Source organism: Marmota monax, unplaced genomic scaffold (genome assembly GCF_021218885.2).
Source record: "Marmota monax isolate L192 unplaced genomic scaffold, Marmota_monax_Labrador192_F-V1.1 WCK01_AAM20220418_F8-fsc00024, whole genome shotgun sequence".
NCBI lineage: Eukaryota > Metazoa > Chordata > Mammalia > Rodentia > Sciuridae > Marmota > Marmota monax.
This window is the reverse complement of record NW_026695224.1, coordinates 11,531,805-11,553,914: the sequence shown is the minus strand read 5'-3', so window position 1 is coordinate 11,553,914 and position 22,110 is coordinate 11,531,805. Positions and strand designations below refer to the sequence as shown.

General features: G+C 43.9%; 1 long non-coding RNA gene across 1 annotated transcript; it reads left to right on the top strand.

The window, feature by feature from the left end:
- Positions 1-16,066: 16,066 nt before the first annotated feature.
- On the top strand, positions 16,067-21,695 carry LOC131423831 (uncharacterized). Its single transcript, XR_009225905.1, has 2 exons — positions 16,067-16,233; positions 21,244-21,695. It is a non-coding gene; the product is annotated as an uncharacterized LOC131423831 (long non-coding RNA).
- Positions 21,696-22,110: the final 415 nt, after the last annotated feature.

Below are 22,110 nucleotides of genomic sequence, written 5' to 3'. Positions count from 1 at the left end.
GGGAATCCAGGATGGCGATGGGGTAGAAGGTCAAGAGGATCTTACAGCATCCTCTCTCCCTTTGGTGACCTTTGTGGGCCCTGTTTGCATTGAGATCCTGGCTTTCCCTCGGCTCTGGGCAGACTGTGGCCCTGGTGAATTAACCCATCCTCCATTTGAGGACCTGGGAAGAGTTTGGTGGCTCCAGAAGAGGTAATATCCTTGCTTGGTAAACGGCTTTGTCCAGTTTGGGGTGCAGCATATAAACTCACAGGAGGCAGCAAGTGTGGCTTCTGCACCTTGGGGAAATCCCTACCTACTTTCCTCTTTTGTAAAGGAGTTAGGAGGAGGTCAGTGACCAGAAGGAGCTTCCATCTCTGAACCGTCTTCCTTTCACTAGGCTGTGGTTGGTTCTGAACATCAAAGTCCAAGAGAGCACTGGCTGGGTGGACAATTTCCAGGCTGTGTGAGGTTTGGCATCCTCCAGGTGACAGTCCATGAAATTGGAGTAATGCTGACCCCAGAGTATTCTTTGAGGAATTAAATGATGAAATGTGATGAAAATGTTCGAGATGAAGGCAGACACATGTTTTAAATGTTCAATAAATAAATGGTCATTATTATTATTGATGGTGAGACCGACATGATTACATTAAAGATTCCTGAGTTCTATCCTTTTCAGTAATTTAAGATCTAGTCATTGGATAATATTAGTTGTTCGCGTTCCTAGCGAGATGATTCCCGAGACCTTGCCTGTTCTGAATTCCTTGGAGGAACTCAGACCCCAGAAGATATAAAAGGGCTGCCTGTTAAGAGCTTCTACACTACGTCATGTCTGTCTGTGTGAGAAACAGCCCCTGGGGTAGCCTTGACCTCCTGTAGACAATCTACTTGGCTTGGATAATTTGTGAACCCCAAGTGACCTTCCGGTGGGTCAGGTTTCTGCAACCTGAACCAGAAGAGACCCAGGGGCTATTGCAGCAAGGTAGGTGCTCCAGGAATGGGCAGCGTGGCTCCTTCTGAAGGAGGCAGTCATGCCAGGCAAAACGGGTCATTGCGGGTCAACAAAAGGGGCAAATTGCAATCCCAGTGTGGTGGACTCACTTCATCTTTCTCCCTGTGGGGGAGACATGCTGTCTGGGGCAGACTGGATGGTGGGTTTTTTTAAAACTCAGGAAAGCAGAACACTGCAGAGGATCAAGCTGTTGCCTAAAACCAGGGGCTCTCCAGAAGGGTCCCCTGGCTTTGCTTTCAGCTCCTAAAAAGATGCTTTATATGTCTCTGCCTTGCAAACTGGGCAGAAGTCTGGCTGGCCTGCACCTAGGCTGGAGGTGAGAGCAGCCTTTCCGGAGAGCCTTCCCCTCTCCGTCTGTAAACTCAGCTGATTTATTTGTTAGGGTGTTAGCTGCAGGAAACAGAGGCCTACTTCAGCTAATTTAAGCAGAAAATGACTTCAAAGGAGGGTCTGGGAGTACCCTCACCTCAACCTGGCCTGGGGGTTTCAGGAGCCAGGCCCGACACTGCAGCCTTGGTCTGGCTACTCCTGGGTACAGATGCTGCAGCTGGTGCCGCCTACAGATGTGGACACTGGACATGGGCATCTGGACAGCAGCTGGCTCTGAGACTAGAGGTGTACTGCCACCACTGCCACTGTCTTCACCAAAATGGATTCCCTGTGGTCTGGGCTTCCTCCTGCCACCAGTTTCTAATTCACAGTGCTGAGTGGGACTTCTGATTGGAGGAGCCCAGGTCACATCCTCCAACACAGCTGCAAGGAAGGTAGGCACGTTTTCTGATTTTCTAGCGGGAGGTGGGCTCCCGCTGCGTCATAGGAAGGCCATGTCAGATGCTGGTAGCCAAAAAGTGACAAGTGCCCACTTCAGATGACAGTGGACTTAAGATGAAGCACATGGATGCTTAACTCAGAGTCTGGCATGAAGGGACATGTGGTCCCTGGTCCTGCCTCTGGTCACTGAGATTCGAACCACACGGTAAATCCTCAGCATCAACCGGTGCTTCGTTCTGATTTTTTCCGAGAGCAGGTGAAAGACAAAAGGACCTTGAAAACAGTGTGGCTTGCTGCCCTTCCAGAGGCAGAGGCAGCTCTGGTCCTGCTGCCAGGAGGGCAGGTGACTGGGTTTTTCCATTGTGGTGATGAATTGGGCTGAGTCACACCATCCCTCTCCCATCCCCTGGTCCTCTTGTGACCATGACTGGGAGCAAATAAAAAGAATTAGCTGATGGGGTTTGGAGTGAAGATGCACCTGGGGCCATGGAATCTTTCTCTCTTGGCAGATGAAGGGGTGTCAGGAACCCCTAACCCCCTGCCCCCCACAACCCCTTATATTCATCAACCAGAAGCCAAGCAGCCTGTGGCAGAAGAGGTGGGGTGGGGGCGTGGAGAAGAACTTTTCTTTCATAATATTGATTCAGTAGCTCCTAGGTGCTGAGTCCTGGGGCTCTAGGGTCCACTGGAGAACCAGAAGTGGCAGGACATTGACCTTGCCTTTATGATTCATGCACTGATAAAAGAAGTCATCTCAGAGTCCCATGATGTGGGTATCAGATTCACTGCTAAGGTGTGTAATTGAGGTCACTGTGGAATGCAGTGGGGGCCTGGAGGGCCCAGCAAGGGCTGAAGAAAGAGGCATCTGAACCTGCAGAGAGGTAGAGGATCAGCAAATGGAGATGGAAGTGGGTGATTGGGAGAGAGCTCCATCCTTACACCCACCCATTTCTCTGTCTGTCTGTCCATCCATCCATGCATTTGTTCTACATTACACCAGCCAGGCCCTGTGCTAAGCTCAGGGAAGCACAAAGCTGAGCACATAGCAGCCCTGCCCCCCACCTGGAGCTCTGGTTGAGGTGGAGAAGGCTGGGTGTGCCTGAGCAGATGGTGCAGAAGCTGCACCAGGGAGGTGGGCGGGGAGAGCGCTGGCCTCCGCCTGGCTCTGGAATTTCACCAGCCACCAGAGTGTCTGCTCCCTGTGCCTGGCCACTGAGGGCCATTCACTGGCTGTGTTGCCACCCCCTTTCCCTCATAACAAGTAAGGATCCTTGTCCCTCAGGACCAGCCCTTTGCTCTTCAGGGTAACTCTTGATGTCCCACCCCTCCCCCTCTCCCAGAGGACAGCGGATCCCCTCGGGTGCCCTCTGAAGATGCCCCTCTAACTCCCCTGGGAAACAGAAGACACAGGGAGCCCTAATTAGTGCCAGGTCAAGGCAAGAGGGGGGGTTTGATATTTTGAAAAATTATAGTGTGTATATGCACAACATTTATAAGGTACACAGAGAATAATAAAAATCATTCATAATTCCACTGCCTAAAGATAGCCAGTTTGGGGGAAACATTATATTTACTCCAATAAAAGTATTCTTCTTCAATATAATTTTAATAGCTGCACTATCTTTACTTTGTGGGCGCATCACAACTTTTGTAATCAGTCCCATGTTTTTGAGCATTTAAGGAAGATGGGTCCATTGGAAACAATGACCTCGTAAGGCCATTTTGCAGTCCGGATATATGGTCTCTGTCCTCCTACCAGTGCCAGCCCATCCATCTCAGGAAGAGGCTGATGCATGCTTAAATCAGGCTCGTCTTCACACCTGTGCAGGTTCCTTGGAGAACCCATAGGAAGGAGTGGACTTATCACCAACACCCATGTTCCAACTGTGCCAACCTTTATTTTAAAGCCCAAGGTTTTGATCTTCTACTATAATTACCTAAAGGACACCAGACCTTTCCACTATTTTTTCAGCTTCCTATTAATTTATAATAATTTCAAAATTAAAAGTAAAAACAATCCAGGCATGGTGACACATGCCTGTAATCCCAACTACTTGAGAGGCTGAGGCAAGCAGAATGCATGTTCAAGGCCAGCGTGGACAATTTAGGGAGATCCTATCTCAAAATAAGAAATAAACTGGGCACGGTGGTGCACGCCTGTAATTTTAGTGGCTTGGGAGCCTGAGGCAGGGGTATTGCAAATTCAAAGCCAGCCTCAGCAACTTAGTGAGTCCCTGTCTCAAAACAAAAATTAAAAAGGGCTGGGGATGTGGTTAAGTGCCCCTAGATTCAACCCCCAGTATCAAAAGAGAAAGAAAAAAAAAGAAGAAGGAAAGAAAGGGGTTGGGGATGTAGCTCGTTGGTAGAGCACTCCTGTTGAATTTCTAGTACCCAGGGCCAGGGTGGTGGCTCAGTGATCGAGCACTTGCCTAGCAGGTGCGAGACACTGGGTTCAACCTCCAGCACCACATAAAAATAAACAAATAAGGTAAAGGTACGTGTCCATCATATCACAGCTAAAAAAATATTTTAAAAATTTCCGATACACAAAATTAAATAAATAAATAATAAACGCAAAACCAAGGCAGCCCTACAGACAAATATTTAGACTCAGTCTCAGGAGCTGATGTTTTTAAGTCTACACTTTGTTACAAGGAGTAGATCAAGCCTACTCCTTCCTATGGGTTTCCCCAAAGAACCTGCACAGGTGTGAAGACGAGCCTGGTTTAAGCATGTATCAGCCTCTTCCTGAGAGTGGATGGGCTGGCACTGGCAGGAGGACAGAGGCCACAGAGCCAGACTGCAAAATGGCCTTGTGAGGTCATTGTTTCCAATGCCAGAAAAATGGACCCATCTTCCTTAAATGCTCAAAAATATGGAATTGATTACAAAAGTTGTGATGTACCTACAAAATAAAGACAGCACAGCTATTAAGATCATATTGAAGAAGAATATTTTTATTAGAGTAAATATAAAGTTTCTCCCAAACTGGCTATGTTTAGGCAGTGGAATTATGAATGATTTTTATTATTCTCTGTGTACCTTATAAATATTGTGTGTTGGGAGGGCTTCCAGGCTCTCCTCATCCTTTCACTCCTACCAACAGGCATGTGCTTGAAGGGGCTACCCAGATGCACAGCTTGGCCTGTGAGTCCAGGGAGATAGATATCTCAGCAGATAGGAATCTCTCAAAGAAAAAAGAAAAGAAAAGATAGAGTAGTTCTTTGGAGCTGAGCAAAGCCATTCTCCTTCCTTAGGAGAACGCCCATGTCCAGAAGAGTCTTTGTCTTGAAGAGCAGAGAGCTGGCCTGGCTTTCTGCAGCACAGGCTTCTTGAATGAATGTCCCAACCCCACCCCAGGCCTGAGCTAACTCTTCCCATAGAACTGGGCATGTGACACTCCCCAGGCTTGGGATGGATTGGGTCCCAGGGCTGGACCACCCAAAGACAACCTCTCCGTCATGAGCTCAGCACCATGACAGACTTGGGTTGGGTCAGAGGTGTCAAAAAAATACAGACAGTCCCCAGTTGGATGGTTGGCTTATGATTTTTTTTGGACACGACAGTTTCAATAGACGGTACACATTCAGTAGCAACCGTAGTTTGAATTTTGATTTTTTCCCTGGGATGGCAATAAGCACATGAAACTCTGAATGCTGAGTGGTGGCAAAAGGAACAACTCCCAGCCATCCTGAGGGCAAGCACTGGTATCCTATGCACCTGTGCAGGTTCTCTGGTGAACCCATAGGAAGAAGTAGGCTTGTCACCAGCTCCCATCTTCCAATTGTGCCAACCTTTTTTAAAGCCCAAGGTTTTGATCTTGTACTATAGTTACCTAAAATTTTACCTTTGAGGGAGTTTGCATGAGGGAACACCAGACCTTTCTAGTATTTTTGCAGTTTCCTATTAATCTACAGTAATTTATAGATTAATGGCTAAACTCTGATACTCAGGTGCAGTAGATACATTTTCAGCTTATGTATGATATTTTCAACTTATGGGTATGTTGGGATGTAACTCTATTATTAGTCAGGGTGCACTATTTTTTTTTTTTTTTGGTACTGAGGATTGAACCCAGGAGCAATCAACCATTGAGCCACATCCCCAGCATTATTAGTAATTTTAAAATATAAATTTTACATATTGGAGTCTTGTCGAATTGCTTAGGGCCCCATTAAGTTGCTGAGGCTGGCTTTGAATGTTTGATCCTCCTGCCTCAGCCTCCCAAGCTGCTGGGATTACAGGCATGCACCACCGTGTCTGGCAAGGTGCATTTTTAAATAGAAACTGAGGAACTGGGCTGGGGATGTGGCTCAAGCGGTAGCGCGCTCGCCTGGCGTGCGTGCGGCCCAGGTTCGATCCTCAGCACCACATACAAACCAAGATGTTGTGTCCGCCAAAAACTAAAATAAATAAATATTTAAAAAAAAAAAAAAAAAAAAAGAAACTGAGGAACTGACTTTGGATACTGTGCTAAGAGTCTCCAAGACCACCCTCACGCTTGACAATTTGCTAGACTGATTCATAGGACTCAGAGAACCCATTATATTCTCGTTTATTGTTTTTGCAGTGAAAGAGCACAGATCAAGATCAGAAGAGAAAAGGTGCATGAACAAAGTCCAGAAAACTCCACGTGCAAGCTTGCAATCTTCCTCTCCCAGTGGAGTCAAATTAGAACACACTTAATCCTTCTGGTAATGATGCATGACAACACCTGCTAGGACTTACCCACCAGGGGCCTTGGTGTCCCGTTTTTATTTTTATTGGGTGTCAGTCATATAGGCACGCAGCATCCATGTGACTAACCTTAGCTACTCGATCTCCACGTCCCCAAAGGTCAAACTGATCTTTGTGGCCCAGAACCTCACAAATGCTAAGTCAGGCCTTCACTATTCATTCCATTGCTAGCATAAATTCTCTGGTCAAACTGTTTCACTGGAACTCAAGGCTGAAGACATGCAAAGACAGTGATATTCCAAGAACACAGGAGTAATCTTGAGGAGAAGTCAAAGGTTATTCCTTTCTTTGGAATGTGCAAGGTTTGAGCAACCCCAACCAGCAGAGTGAACTCCTGACTGTTCGAATGCCAATATTTTGCCACATACACACAAATCATCATCTATTAATCGCTATTATTTCATAAAAGAAAGGAGCTTTACTTAGTGCCTCGGGAGGCTGAAGCAGGAGGATTTCGAGTTTGAGGCCAGCCTCAGCAACTCAGAAAGGCTATAAAGCAACTTAGCTTTATATTTTATTTTGACCCCTATCTCAAAATAAAAAATAAAAAGGATTGGGGATGAAGGTCAGTGGTTAAGCTCCCTGGGTTCAATTCCCAATACAAAAAAAAAAAAAGAAAGAAAAGAAAAGAAACACTAATGTCAAGAAGGTAGTCTGAACATTGTGACAGGTCCGTGCTTCCCAAGAGACAACCATTAGCCTGATGTTGCTAATTTTAAAAACCAAGGGGCCAGGAGCCATCAGTGTACACCTTGAACCTGATGATTGTTTTTTTTTTTTTTTTTCTATCACCAGATGCCATACAAGCCCTTTGAGCTCCTCTTTACGGAGTTCTTCCATAGATTGCTTGATGCCTACAGCGAATACACTATTTGTTTTTCTTTTGTTAATTTGTCTTAATTAACAGATTAAGAAGATTGCAATTTATAAGACTCCAATCAGAGAAGGAAAAATAATTTTTTCTCCTCCCCTAAACTCTAACCTGACCTCTAGGTCAGGCCTTCCTGTTGACGACACAGTCTTGTCCTGCTTTGTCTCTCTCGCCGTGGCTGGTCACTAGGATGGGGGCCCCTGGCTTACATTTTTGGGAAACAGTTGCTGTGAGGGAGGCCCCCGCCAGCGGAGGCATGAGGTAAGGGTGGATTCCTCCTGGGTCTGCTGCCTTTAAGACCAGGTGGCTCTCTCTGCCAGCTGCCCCCTGCCTCGCCCTGGTCCATTATTTCTGGCCCATTACTCACCTCCCGCAGAGCCCAGATGCTGCCTGCCAGAAGCTGTGACCTCACTGTGTCCCCAGAGAGGCCCAGGGGCAGCTCCCTCCACCCCACCGAGCCTCGCTCCCTGCTGTCCCCTTCCCTTCACAGCCTTTCCTGGTGTGTGGCACAGCTTGTCCCCTGCCCACCGCCCCCCAAGAACCACCTGGGGATCTCGGCGGCCTCCTTGCCAAGCCAGCCGACAACGGCTTCGTTAGCAAAGTGGCAGTGGCGGCAAACACCAGGATCACATCCCTTCACGCTGGTGTGTGTGTGGCGCCATAGGGGTGCGGACAGGAAGTGTGTGCAGGTGTGCATGAGGGGAGGGCACGTGTGCATAGTATATGTGAAAACAGTGATTTGAGTCCTCGCGGCTGAACACACTGGCGTTGGCTTTTTTTTAAGCTAAAAGCATAACCAGTAAGGATTATTTTCTTCTTCTCTCTCCCTTCCCCACCCCTACCCCAGGAGTGGGAAGCGGCACTTAGATCTAGAGTTCAGACTGGGAGAAGAACCCCAGGAGACCGAGGGAGCCCACAGCTTTGGATCTGTGTGGCATTGAGTAGGTGGCTTAATCTCTCTGTGCATTATTTTCTTCTTTACCTCATTGAGTCATATGAGGATGAAACGAGGGAGTTATGTGTCAAGCATCCAGCACAGGATGAGGGACAGTAAACACTGAAAAAAAAAATACACCAGTTAGACCCCACACTCCTGCCCGGAAGGGCATCTGGAGGGGAGGAGAAGCCAAGGGCTGGACGGGTAGAAGTGCTTGGCCCCTAGGCATTAACTGGGTAGAGGGCAGGAGCTGGGTCCCCTTCATCTCAGTTTCCATGTCTATAGAACGAGCAATGGCTGCATTTAGCAGTTGCTTAAAACCATGGCTAGGGCCATGGAATTCTGGAAAAGGAAAGTGAAAACTTTGAAAAAATCACAGAAATTTCCCTTCGGGTTGAACTCGCCCCCTTTCCCTGGGATTTAAGGCGCACGGTAGTTGTTACACATAAAACCAGAGGGCACACAGCTCCATCTCCTCCCCACCCTTAGTCTTGCTCCCCCATGTCCTGAGTGACTGGCCAACTTCTCTAGAATCTTCTGGAGATCCTGTGACACACAAAGTCCTTGAATCATGACCTTGGGACCTGGTTGGGTAGGACAGGGGCACACATGATCCTGTGTCTTTAATGTTTTCCTAATGATCACAAAGCAAGTGTCCACTGTGAGGAGTCAGACCAAGCGCCCTGCTGGAGATCCTTCAGCTGCCTCTGGGAAGAGTCCAGACCCTCCAGAGTCTTGTCTCCTTCTCCTCCACCCCCAGACCCTGAGAATGGAAGGGATGAGCTTCCCCAGGCCTCACCATCTCCGCTTCCTCCCACTCAGAATCATTGCTCTCTCTGTTGATCAATTTCCAATCAATCCCCCCAACTGTTCGTGGGCCCAGAACAATTGACATTGGTTCTGCAGATGCCCTTCCTGGAGGCACAGCTGGATCTGCATCAAGGCCTCCTCCAGAATTGGGAACACAGCTTAAAGGGCCCTCACACCCTGTTGGCAGGGAGGTATCTGTGTGATCAGTGTCCAGGAAGCCATGAGCCCTCAGTGCTGGTCATTGTACCCAGTACTAATGAGGACAGTGAGCAGTTGGTATCTGTTGAGGGTAAGGATAGGGGAAGTTTATGAGGCAGAATTATTGCAACTACATCTAAGTAGTTAACCAGAAGCAATTTTTCCCCCATGCTGGGAGTGGAACCCAGGGCCTCATGCATGCCAGGCAAGGGGGTGTACCACTGAGCTGCACCCCCAGCCCAGGAGCAATCTATTTCCAGAGGCATCGACTGTTTTAAAACTCATGCGTGATTTCTCACCTATAGTGAGTCAGCAAGGCTAGTCCTACTGTCCCAAATCGTTTCCATGACCTTGGTGGTGCTCAGTGACATCCTACTTTGCAATCAGCTATGACTCTCCCGAATGCATGCCTGCCCTTCTTCCCTCTGGTTCATCATAGGAGCAACCAACCACAATAAATCGCCACAGGCCTTGAATGCTCACGAGGACTGTTCATCCACTGAAATTTGTCACCACAATCCTATCAAGTTGGAATTTAGGTTATCCCCATTTTATAGAGGAGAAACCAAGGTGTGGGGCGGCAAGAAGCTTGCTAACAATGTTACAGCTGATCCATGGGGGAGCAGAGGCTCCAACCCCGATCTCTAAGTGGGTCCTCTTAACCACTTTGCTGGAGAGCCTTCTCCTGTGGATAGAAAGGCCTGGTTTCATTGGGACAGCCCCTTCCCCAAGCCCTCTTCTGCACAGCCCAGGGCCACCCACCAGTTGGCAGCCCTGCCACCACTCAGTCCCTGCTGCCTGCAGTTAATTATTCCAAAAAGACATTTGCAAGCCCAGCTCTGTGGGTCTAATGTGTTCTCCCTTTTGCTAATTTAATAATCCTGTTTTCAGAAACGGGTGTGCTTTTAAAATTCGTTTGCTGGGCTGATCACTCTGCAGATACTTCCTGATGCTTGTTTTCTTCTTTGAACACAGGCTCACAAAGCCCTGTGGGTTTCAAGATTAAGACCCATGATTTGTGACTGGGGCATCTGCTCCTAGGCTCTCTGTTGTGGTCAGCTTGAGGCGTCAGGCAGGGCCAGTCTGAAATCCTGAAAAATCTAACATATCAGATCGCCAAAAGAAGAGGCAGCTTGGCTTCTACTGATGCATTCGGGTCACTGAATGCTGAGTGGCTTTATCTGAGTGGTAGACTTAAAGGGGAGTTTTAGTTTCGTCTTTATAGTTCTTTTATCTGTTTTATTTTCCAGTTTTTTTAATTTACAAAAGTATGTAATTTTTTTTTTTTAATTGGGGATTGAACCCAGGGGCTACTCTACCACTGAGCTTCACCCTCAGCCCTTTTTATATTTTGAGACAGGGTCTTGCTAAATTGCTGAGGCTGGTCTTGAACTTGGAATCCTCCTGCCTCCCAAGTTACTGGGACTATTACAAGTATGCACCATTGAGCCCAGTACAAATGTATAGTTTTAATAATAAAATAAGAATTAAATCATTATTAAAAATAAAGTTCAGGGCTGGGGATGTAGCTCAGTGGTAGAGTACTTGCCTGACATACGTGAGTTCCTGGGTTTGATCCTCAGCACCACCACCAAAAAAAAAAGGTCATTCAATAAAAAGAATCAGATCCTTCAGGCAAAGCTTCAGGCAAGTCTGGCTTTATGAACTTATATGAACTTGTTAAAGCCATTCACAGAAGAGAACACTAAAATGAGCAGAACTCTATGCAAAAAGAGAAAACAAGACCCAGGCTAATAATTATGTTCATAAAACAATTTATCATAATTTAAAAAATGGAATAGAACTTGAGTTCTTAAAATGTTAATGCAATGATTTGTTAAATCTTAGATTTCACTGTTGCTTACCCTCGGGCCCGACTTGACTTGAATTTGCAAGTAGACTCTAGGGCGGATCTGTTTCTAGACATTTGCATTCAACAAACATGGATGGAGCTTTGTCCTGTGCCAGACAGTGCTCTAGGTTCATGAGATTTCAGAAGGAATGAGAATGAAGCCCAGATTCCAGCAGCTCCGTGTCTGAGGGGAAAAGTGGTACAGACAGACAATTTGAAGAGGGCTCTGTGGGGGCGCTAGGGGTCCAGAGGGCTGGTCTTAGGCTCTGCCAAGGAAGGCAAGGAGAGCTTCACAGGTGAGGAGACTAACACTTGGAACAGGATTGACCAGGTGGAGAAGGTGGGAAGGCAGTTCAGGCAAAGAGAAGAGGGTGTGCAAGATCACCTGGGGTGGTGGCGGCCACGTGAAAGCCTGGGCTGATGGGCTCAGAGAGTGATCTGGCTGGCCATGGGAAGCTATTGAAAGATTGTGTATTTTGTGTTCTCTATTAAAATATCAGATGCTGAGTAACTTATAAAGAAAATAGTTTCCTTGAGCTCACAGTTCTGCAGGCCCAAGAGCAAAGCACTGCTGGCTCTGGGTGAGGGCGTCATGGGGGACGGCATCACAATGGTGAGTGTGTAGAGGAAGAGATCCCTGGTGGGCAGGAAGCCAGGGACTCAGGGGTCAGCCTCCTTCTTTAACAAGAACCATTCTCAGAGGAGCTGTCTGACTCTGAGACCAGCATTCATCCCTCCAGAAGGCAGCACCTCTGATGACCTAATCACCTTTCACTAGGCTCCGCCTTCTTAAAGGTCCCACCACCTCTTACCACCCCCACAGTGGGGACCAAGCTCTAGCACATAAACCTTGTGCAACACACCCCAACTCTATTCAAACAAACCACAGCAGGGGTTAAATGGGGGAGTCACATAATCATATAATCAGGCCTTGATATCCACATCAGTGGGTTCCACATCTGTGGATTCAACCAAATACAGATTAAACTTATTATTTTTTTTAATTGAGTCTGTGTTACATATGTGAAGACTCTTTTCACTTTTCATTATTCCCTAAACGATACAGTAAAACAACTGTTCACAGGTCATTGATACTGTATTAGGTATTATAAGTAATCTAGGGAGGATTTAAAACATATGAGAACATTATATAGATTGTATGCAAATTCTATGCCATTGAATGTAAGGGACTCCTTGGGCTTTGGTATCTGCAGGGATCCTGGAACCAGTCATCTGCCTGAGGGATGACTGTCCTTGCCTTTTAGAGTGGCCCCTCAATGGATTAGTCCTTGAAGATCCATTTGGTTGGGTTTTTTCCACCCCCCCCCAACCCCGGGTGTGTAGGGGGGAACTGAGGATTGAACTCAGGGCACTGACCACTGAGCCACTGCCCAGCCCTATTTTGTGTTTTATTAAGAGACAGGGTCTCACTGAATTGCTTAGCACCTCTCTTGCTGAGGCTGGCTTTGAACTTGTGATCCTCCTGCCTCAGCCTCCGGAGCCACAGGAGTACACCACCACACCTGGCATTGAAGATCCATTTGGGAGACAGAAAACAAATGGGTTGTTTGAACAGAAGAAACTAATGCAAAGAACTGTTAGCCAGGTATGTCTGTCTGTCTATTTATCTACAGATACATTCATTCACCAATCCATCTTATTTTTAATGCATTTCAAAATAAATGGCAGGCACTTCCCTCAATACTCCATTATTTACATCTTAAAATTTAATGTTTAAAATTTTTTTCTTTTAATGTAAACTTTACATAAATGAAAGGCAAAAAATCCTAAGTATACATTTGCTGTGTTTTGACAGAAGTATACACTAATGTGACTTAAATTGCTATCCAAATATATGATATTGCCATCAACCCAGAAAATTCCTTCGTTCACATTCTCAGGCAATTTCTCGAAAATTCAACTCCTGTTCTGACTTTTTTCCACCATATATTAATTTGGCCAAATTTTCTCAACCTCAGCATTTTTCTTTTCTTTTGTTTTTCTCCTCACAACCCGTTCCCTTGGCTGTGATTTTGCTGGACTGCAGTGGGGACAGAAAGAATCTCATTCATCCACTCATGCTCATCACTAATTAGATGATGAGACCTTAAAAGAGTCATAGTTACTTTGCATTGAATTTGTTCAGTTTGACAGTCTAACACTGGGCAGGAATCATTTTGCATTAATACCTGTGTAAACTATTAACATTTTGGCCTAAATAATTCTTTGGTTTTTGAGTGGGCTGTCCTGTGCATTAATTTAGCCTGTCTTATAAGTTCACATAAGTAGAATGTATTCTTTTTGGTTTAGCTTCTTTTCACGTAATGCAGTTTTTGTGAGATTCATCTATGTTGTTTTCTGTATCATTGAGTGTACTTTTTATGTTGAATAGTATTCCATTATACAGCTGTATCACAGTTTGTTTATTCATTCTTCTGTTAATGGACACCTGGACCCTTTCCAAGGTTGGTTATTATGAATAAAGCTGCTATGGATGTCCTTATATGATTTTTTTAAAAATATTTTTTAGTTGTCAATAGACTTTATTTATTTATATGAGGTGCTAAGAATAGAACCCAGTGCCTCACACATGTCAGGCAAGCGCTCCACCACTGAGCCACAACTCCTGCCCCCTTATACAATTTTTTTTTGTGGATATTTGTTTTAATTTTTGTTTTGGCTAATTAGCTAAGAAGAATTGCTGGGTCATAGGGTTGGTGAATAATTAGTTTTTCTAAACATCTTTATTGATGTATACTTTACATGTAATTAGTTTACTAAGGTGTTGATCCTTAAAAGAAACTGGCACAAATTGATTAAGAAAGTTTATTTAGACTGATCAGAGTTGCAACTAGGGAAAAAAGATTCCAATGGACTTACATTGTACAGATTTCAAGCAAGTTTTAAAGGCAAAACCACAACTGGGGAGTGAGACTAAATTAGTTGTTTTTCAAGAATTTAGAAGGATATAGGTAAGGTAGCAAGGTGCTTTATAAGGGATGGAAGATATACAGAAAGCAGTTCTAAGAAGAGGAAAGGATGGGAACAAAGCAATTTTAGGGAAAGGAAGGGAGTTAGAGGCAAGAAGACCCTAGTGGCTATCTATAGGATGAAATGTTCTGCTTTAATGAAAAGCAGAGCATTCACCATTAAACTATGGGACATCGTGAGTTTGGGCCTGGTGGGGTTTCAAATTATGCTGGGAAAAGGATCTAAGTCTGCATAGAGTCTAAAGTTCTCTAAGGTAGATGTGACTGAAGCCTGGTGTATCATGTACTCTTTGTCTAATATTTTTGGGTGTCTCAATCCAATTTGTCCTGTTTTAATTTCTCCCACAAGGGTACCATAACCGTTTTACATTCCCATAAATAAGTTAGGAGAATACCCGTAGCTCCACATTCTTGCCAACACTTAGTCTTGTCAGTCTTTTGAATTTGAGCCTTTCTGGAAAAGACACGGCAGCTTTTCATTATAGTTTAAATGCATATTTCTCTGATGAATAACTTGTCCATATTGGTCATTTATTGTTATTATTTTGTTCAATTCTTCCATTCAAATCTCTTGATCATGTTGTATTGCATTGTTTGTGTTTTTGTTACTGAAGCATAGCATAGTCTTGGCCTGCCTGCTCACATCATAGTGAGCTGGTCCAGGACCGGGAAGGCAGAACTGAGCTAGTGAGGGGAACTGAGGCTCGCAGCACACTGTGGAAGCCCTGGGGAGCAAGCAGGGGGGTGCCCAGCACTGTGCCCCCAGCACTGTGTACCTTCCTGAAGAGCAGTGGCTGTCTTCCTGTGCCTCCTTCCTCCCCATTTCCCATCCTGCAATCACTGCTTGCTTCAACAAAATCAAGATTTCTCTCTTGAACAAGCCTGGGGCTGAATAAAGATTTTTTTATTTCTTGATTAAGCCTATAATCCACCTATTCCACTTCCTGTATCTCTCTTGCTTTTGCTCTGGGGGCTCAAGGGGTTCCAGGTCAGGGTGCTTAGAGGGGACTCATTCCTTCACCCGCCACTGAGCCTCAGAGCTGCACAGGTGGCTTTGTTCGAGGATGTTCTCAGCCTGGGGAGACAGGAGCTCTCCTGAGTTTTCACGTTCCTACAGGAGTCCACTTGTAGGGACAGGGACTCGCTCTGCTCACCACCAGCTACAAAATCCATCTCTGGATTCCAGGGCTGGGAGGAAACTGGCTTTGGTCTTAGTTTTTATTTGACAGGTGCTTGTCTTTCTCTGGTTCTTCATTTCCCCATTGTAATGTGAGACCTTTGAAATGAGGTAGCTCAGGAGGCTTAGGGACCAGATCATCTGCCTGGTTCAATCCTGCTTTGGCCTGGCACTCAGGGCAAGTGACTCCAGCATCATTCCCATCAGTCAAGTGGGATGACAACAGTGGGGACCCTGGCGGGGCGCTGTGGGGCCCCAGAGACAAGGCTCTCCTAACTCAGGCCTACAGCGCTCAGCAGCTCTGGCCAGCTCGCCCCACAGCCTCTTCTTGAGTGGGGATAACAGCCCGGGCGTAGGAATTATCATTAGCCTATTGTGCAAGTAAGAAAGTGAAGATTGCAGATCATCAGGGACTAGTGCGAGGTCCAAAGGCTAAAAGGCGGCAAAGCTGGGGGCTGAATTTCAAAGTTCACAAAGTATTTTTCCAAAAAAAAAAATTGCTTTAGATGTTGATTGCTGAGAGCCACGGCCGAGTCTGTATGGCCCCTGGCATTTTGCCAACAGTATTGATTGACAGGCGAGGCATTACTATCCGCCTCTGCCGCAACTTTTGAGTTCTCGCACTATTTTGGAGTTCTCATGGGGATTTCCGGGGATTCCCCGAGAGTTCCCATTGGTTGGGGAAGTGCAGGAGGAGGGATTTCCGGGAGAGATTTTCCGGCTGGGGGTTCCTGGACAAGCCTCCTGGCGCGTTCGGGAGGATTCCCCGGGAGCTGTGTGAAGTGTTTTCCTGCAGTTTAAAAATAAAGTTTGTTCCTGCTTCAGTGGCTCGTGATTTGTGCCCAGCCAGACTGCGGCATTTGGCGGCCCGTTCGGGGAACGTCTGAAGCTTCGGGGTAAGTGAAATTGCTTGCCCCTAAGGGAAGGCGAGAGAATGGGCGACCATTTTAAAAAACAATGTGTTCTTGTTTTGATTTGTTTTGTGTTTGTTTCAAGCTGCCTATCCCTAGAATTTTCTCAGGCAGATTGGGAAAAATGGTTGGCTCAAGGTTTGAAGTTGTTCACCCCTGAGGAAGAGATAGAAATAGACCACAAATGCACATGTCAAGAAAATAGGAAAATTGATACAGCGATTTTTTGTTCCGTTTTTGTTTCATCCTGTTTCGGTTTTGTTTTGTGTTATCTTACTGGGTTGCGTTATCTTTATAACAGATTAGAAATTAGTAAAAAACAAACTGAAAGAGTGTTAAGTAAATTGTTAGAGGTTCAGACCATGGAGAAAGACATTTTAGATCAAGCAAAAGAGAAGGTCTCTCAAGCTAGTCAGACAGAGGAAGAAAATTTAAAGGAAGAAAGCTTAGAGGAGAAACAGCTATTAGGGAAAAAGCTACAACAGGAGGCTGCTACTAACACCGTTCTATCACCAGAGGGCGTAATTCAACCAACAGCTCCCCCTATGGAGATAGCTGAGTGGCCCTCAAACCCCGTAGTTGATAGATGGGATCCTGAGACAGGACCTCAAAGATTAGCATGCCCTGTACTTGAGCAGGCAGGAGGGCAGCGAATTCACCGTGCTTTAGATTTCAAAACAGTGAAGCAGTTAAAGGAGGCTGTAACAACCTATGGTCCTCAAGCACCGTTCACTGTAAGCATGGTCGAATCCATTACCAACTTGGACATGACGCCAGCAGATTGGGCTAGTATGTGTAAATCTGTGCTAAATGGAGGACAATATTTGTTATGGAAGGTTGCCAATGAGGAATTTTGCAGGGAGACAGCTAGACGAAATGCAGCAGCCGGTTACCCTCAAAGAAATCTAGATATGTTGTTAGGAAAAGGGCCTTATGAGGGTCAACGGCAACAAATTGAATATGATCCTGGCGTATACGCACAAATTGCTGTAGATGCGGTTAGGGCATGGAAAACTTTACAGGGGCATGGAGGTTTACAAGGTCAATTATCTAAGGTAATACAAGGAACTAATGAACCTTACGCTGAATTTGTAGATAGGCTTATTCAAGCAGCTTCCAGAATTTTTGGGGATACAGAACAGGCAATGCCATTTATAAAACAACTGGCTTATGACCAAGCAAATCGTTGTTGCAGAGAGGTCATTAGACCATGGAGACATGAAGATTTAAACACATATATTAAATTATGTAGAGACATTAATGAACAAGGGCAAGTCTTAGCAGCAGTACAACAGGCTTTAGATGCCAGGCCAAAAACATGCTATAATTGTGATCAAACAGGACATTTTAAAAGGAGTTGCCCCATAGGAGGAGGGTTTAACAAAGCTAGATATCAAACGAATAGAATACCGGGTATTTGCCCACGATGCCGTAGAGGGAAACATTGGGCTAATGAATGCCGTTCTCAAACCACCATAGAGGGTATTCCGTTATCAAAAAACAGACAAGGACCAAGTGTTTACCCACGATATCGTGGAGAAAGGCATCGAGCTCCATTGCCAAAAAACGGACAGGGGGGCCCAATGCTCCGGGGCCCACGACCACAAATGTACGGGGCACTGGAGGAACCCAGAAACACCATGGAGGAACCCAGCAACACCATCAGGGTAGTGCCCAGGACACATTATCCATCAGATCTCTCATCAGACGAACCAGAGGAAGCGCAGGGTTGGACATCTGCGCCTCCGCCAGAGCAGTACTAACTCCAGAGATGGGAGTTCAAATCATTCCCACAGGAGTAAAAGGACCTCTTCCCCAAGGAACAGTAGGCTTATTGTTAGGACGCAGTTCTTCTACGCTAAAAGGACTTATGATATGTCCCGGGGTAATTGATCCCGATTATGAAGGTGAAATAAAAATTATAGCTAGCTCTCCAAAGGGTATATCAGTAATTTCACCAGGAGATAGAATAGCACAGTTATTAATAATACCCAGCCTACATGATAAATTTTCCAGTAGTACTATAGAAAGAGGTTCCAGGGGATTAGGCTCCACAGGTGTAGATTGGGCTATGCTGTCTTTAAATTTAGATTCTCGTCCCATGCTAAAACTAAATATTCAAGGACATGAATTTAATGGACTACTGGATACAGGTGCAGACCTTAGCATCATATCTCGTCAAGAATGGCCAAAACATTGGCCGTTACAACAAGCCACTCAAACGCTTCGAGGCCTAGGAGTGGCGACTAATCCCCATAGAAGTGCAATGGTATTAGATTGGAAGGATCCTGAAGGATGTGAAGGAACTATACAGCCATATGTATTGGATCATCTTCCTATAAATTTATGGGGACGAGATGTCCTAGATCAATTAGGTTTGACATTAACAAATAACATCAATCCAAATGCGCCCACTATTAGGGCTAGACAAGGTTTCAGGAAAGAAAAAAGATTAGGAGAACAAGGCATAGCAGCACCAATTCAGATAGATCAGGGAATAAATAGACATGGACTGGGTTTTCAGAAGGGGTCACTGAGGCAATAAAAATTACTTGGAAATCAGATAGACCAGTATGGGTTCCTCAGTGGCCCCTGACTAAAGAAAAGATACAAGCAGCCCATGACCTGGTCAAACAACAATTAGCGGAGGGACATATACAACCTTCCGTATCTCCTTACAATACTCCCATTTTTGTCATTAAAAAGAAATCTGGTAAATGGAGATTATTGCAAGATTTAAGAGCCATTAATAATGAGATGGTTATTATGGGACCTGCTCAATCAGGGATTCCTCAATTGTCTGCTTTGCCAAAAACCTGGTACGTTTTAGCTATAGATATTAAAGATTGTTTTTTTTCAATTCCAATTCATCCTGAGGATAGTCCACATTTTGCATTTACTATCCCTGCACTGAATCATGAAGGTCCTGATCAGAGATATGAATGGAAAGTACTCCCTCAAGGGATGGCTAACAGCCCAACTATGTGTCAAATTTATGTTAACAAAGCAATCCAGCCACTTAGAAATCAAAATCCTAAACTACAAATATTTCACTATATGGATGATGTATTGTTAGCACACAAAGATAAAAACACATTGCTAGAATGTTATGCCACACTTACAAATTTATTAAAAAATTATAATCTAGAGATAGCAATAGATAAAGTACAATTAAATTTTCCAATTAATTATTTAGGAGTTCTATTATCCTCAACCATGGTCCGTCCACCAAAAATTCAAATACGAGTAGATCAACTCAAATCACTTAACGACTTTCAAAAGTTATTAGGAGACATAAATTGGATAAGGCCTTATCTAGGCATACCAACAGGAGAGTTGGGACCTTTATTTGATATCCTAAAAGGTCCATCAGATCCAAATTCACCCCGCATGTTAACGCCTGAAGCAAGAAAGGCATTAAAAATTATTGAAACATATATGGAAAATATGCATTTGGATAGAATTGATATAACTTTGCCTTTATTATTTATTGTAATACCAACAAAAAATATTCCTACAGGAGTATTTTGGCAAGAAGGTCCATTATTGTGGATACATTTATCTTATTCTCCTAACACTATTCTTACTAGGTATCCTGAGGCTGTAGGACAATTAATACTCAAAGGAATAAAAGCAGCAAAGGGAGTGTTTGGAATTTCTCCCAATAAAATTATTACTCCATATACTATGGATCAAATTGATGAGTTAGCTAATGAGTTAAATACTTGGGCAATAATCATGTGTAAATCTAATGTTTCATTTGATAATCACTTACCATCTAATCCTTTGTTGTCTTTTTGGTCTTCGCATCCTGTAGTTTTTCCAAAAATGACAAGAAAAACCCCTATCATGAATGCTCCAAATGTATTCACTGATGGGTCAAATAATGGTACAGCAGCAGTAGTTACCCCTGATCAAACTTTTACATTTTTAGTACCCAAACAATCAGCTCAAAAGGTAGAGCTTAATGCAGTTTTACAAGCTTTTGTGATGTTTAAAGATTCTGTATTTAATTTATTCTCTGATAGTCAGTATGTAGTTAATGCTATAGTATCCCTTGAAGATGCTGGCAGGATTTCCCCTTCCTCTACTGTTTTCTCTTTGTTTTCTGCTATACAAAGTGTAATCTGGGACAGAAAAGATCCATTCTTTATAGGACATATCAGAGCACATACAGGATTGCCTGGAGCCCTTAGTTTGGGCAACGATTTAGCAGATAAAACTACACATGACATACATATTTTCTCTACACTAGAAGAAGCTACACATTTTCATAAAAGGTTCCATGTCAATGCTAATACTTTACAAAAGCGTTTTAAAATAACTAAGGAACAAGCTAGACAAATAATAAAACAATGTCAAAATTGTGTGACCTTTTTACCACAAGTTAATCTTGGAGTCAATCCTAGAGGACTGATACCTAACCATATTTGGCAGATGGACGTCACACACTTGCCACAATTTGGAAAATTAAAATATTTGCATGTTACAGTTGATACTTCTTCCGGATTTTTGATGGGCTCCCTTCATTCCGGAGAAAAAACTAAAGATGTTATAGCTCATTGCTTACAAAATTTTGCCACTGTGGGCGTTCCAAAACAGTTAAAAACAGATAATGGTCCTGGTTATATTTCTACCTCTTTTAAACAATTTTGCTCATCATTTGGCATTACTCATATAACAGGAATTCCATACAATCCACAGGGACAAGGCATAGTTGAAAGAGCTCATCAAACTATTAAAATGTACTTACTAAAGCAAAAAGAGGGAATTGGAAAGGGGTATATGTCACCCAAAGATAAACTTAAAATAACCCTTTTTACTCTAAACTTTTTAAATTTGGATTCCTCAGGGCTTAGTGCTGCGGAAAGGCATATGTGTCCAAAAAATGTACATAAGCCTAAGGTACTTTGGAAGGATATTCTAACAGGACAATGGAAAGGTCCTGACCCAGTGATTGTCTGGAGTCGGGGTTCTGTTTGTGTTTTTCCACAGGGAGAACAGCAGCCGATTTGGATTCCAGAGAGATTAACTAAAACAATTTCTACAGGCCAAAAGGAAGATGATTTGACTCAAATCCATAACAGCTGATATCCAGAACTCCAGTTTGGCTATTCTTACATCTGCGACGGTGATTAACCAGGATGTTTTTTTCAATATTTATTTTATTATTTGCCTTTTCCCACATCATAAAGTTCTATTTTATTTTTGAGCTCATACAGACCTAGGATAATGTTTTTCTGATCAGTTTTATTTTTTGACTGTGGAGTTTTTAAGCATTGCAATGGAGATTTCACCTAGGTAAAGCTACAAGGCCTTTACTATTGTCTTATGTGTTGTATGTTATGTGTGCACACTTCTGTTTTGTGTTGTATGTCTGTATGTGTGTATGTCCATATATCATATATGAGGAGCGCTCATGAATAAATGGATCCAAATTTTTTTTATTCATGTGATTTTAATGGTTTAATTTAGATTGGGTAAACAGCTGTTGAAAATTGTTTTAATATGTGAACAAATAAGGAGGTTAACAGATCTGTTTGTTTACTTTCACCTTTCCTTCTCATTATATTTAATAATTCTGTTCAGGATAATGTAAATTGTTCAAAAAATTGTTTTCTTAGTGCCTGTTGGAATGTTACATAATTTTTTTCTTAGCATCATTGCCAGAATTCCTATCTTCATCCCAGTGCCGGTGAAGACAAAGATAAAACCAAACTACAGCTTCTTCGATAGTTATCACAACAAACTGTAAAAACTGATGCATCAATGAATAATAACTCAACAAGTAATGCTCAATTAAGGAGTTGATTTACTTTGGGAGGAAATGGACATATTGACAGATTCCTCTGCTTTGAATTG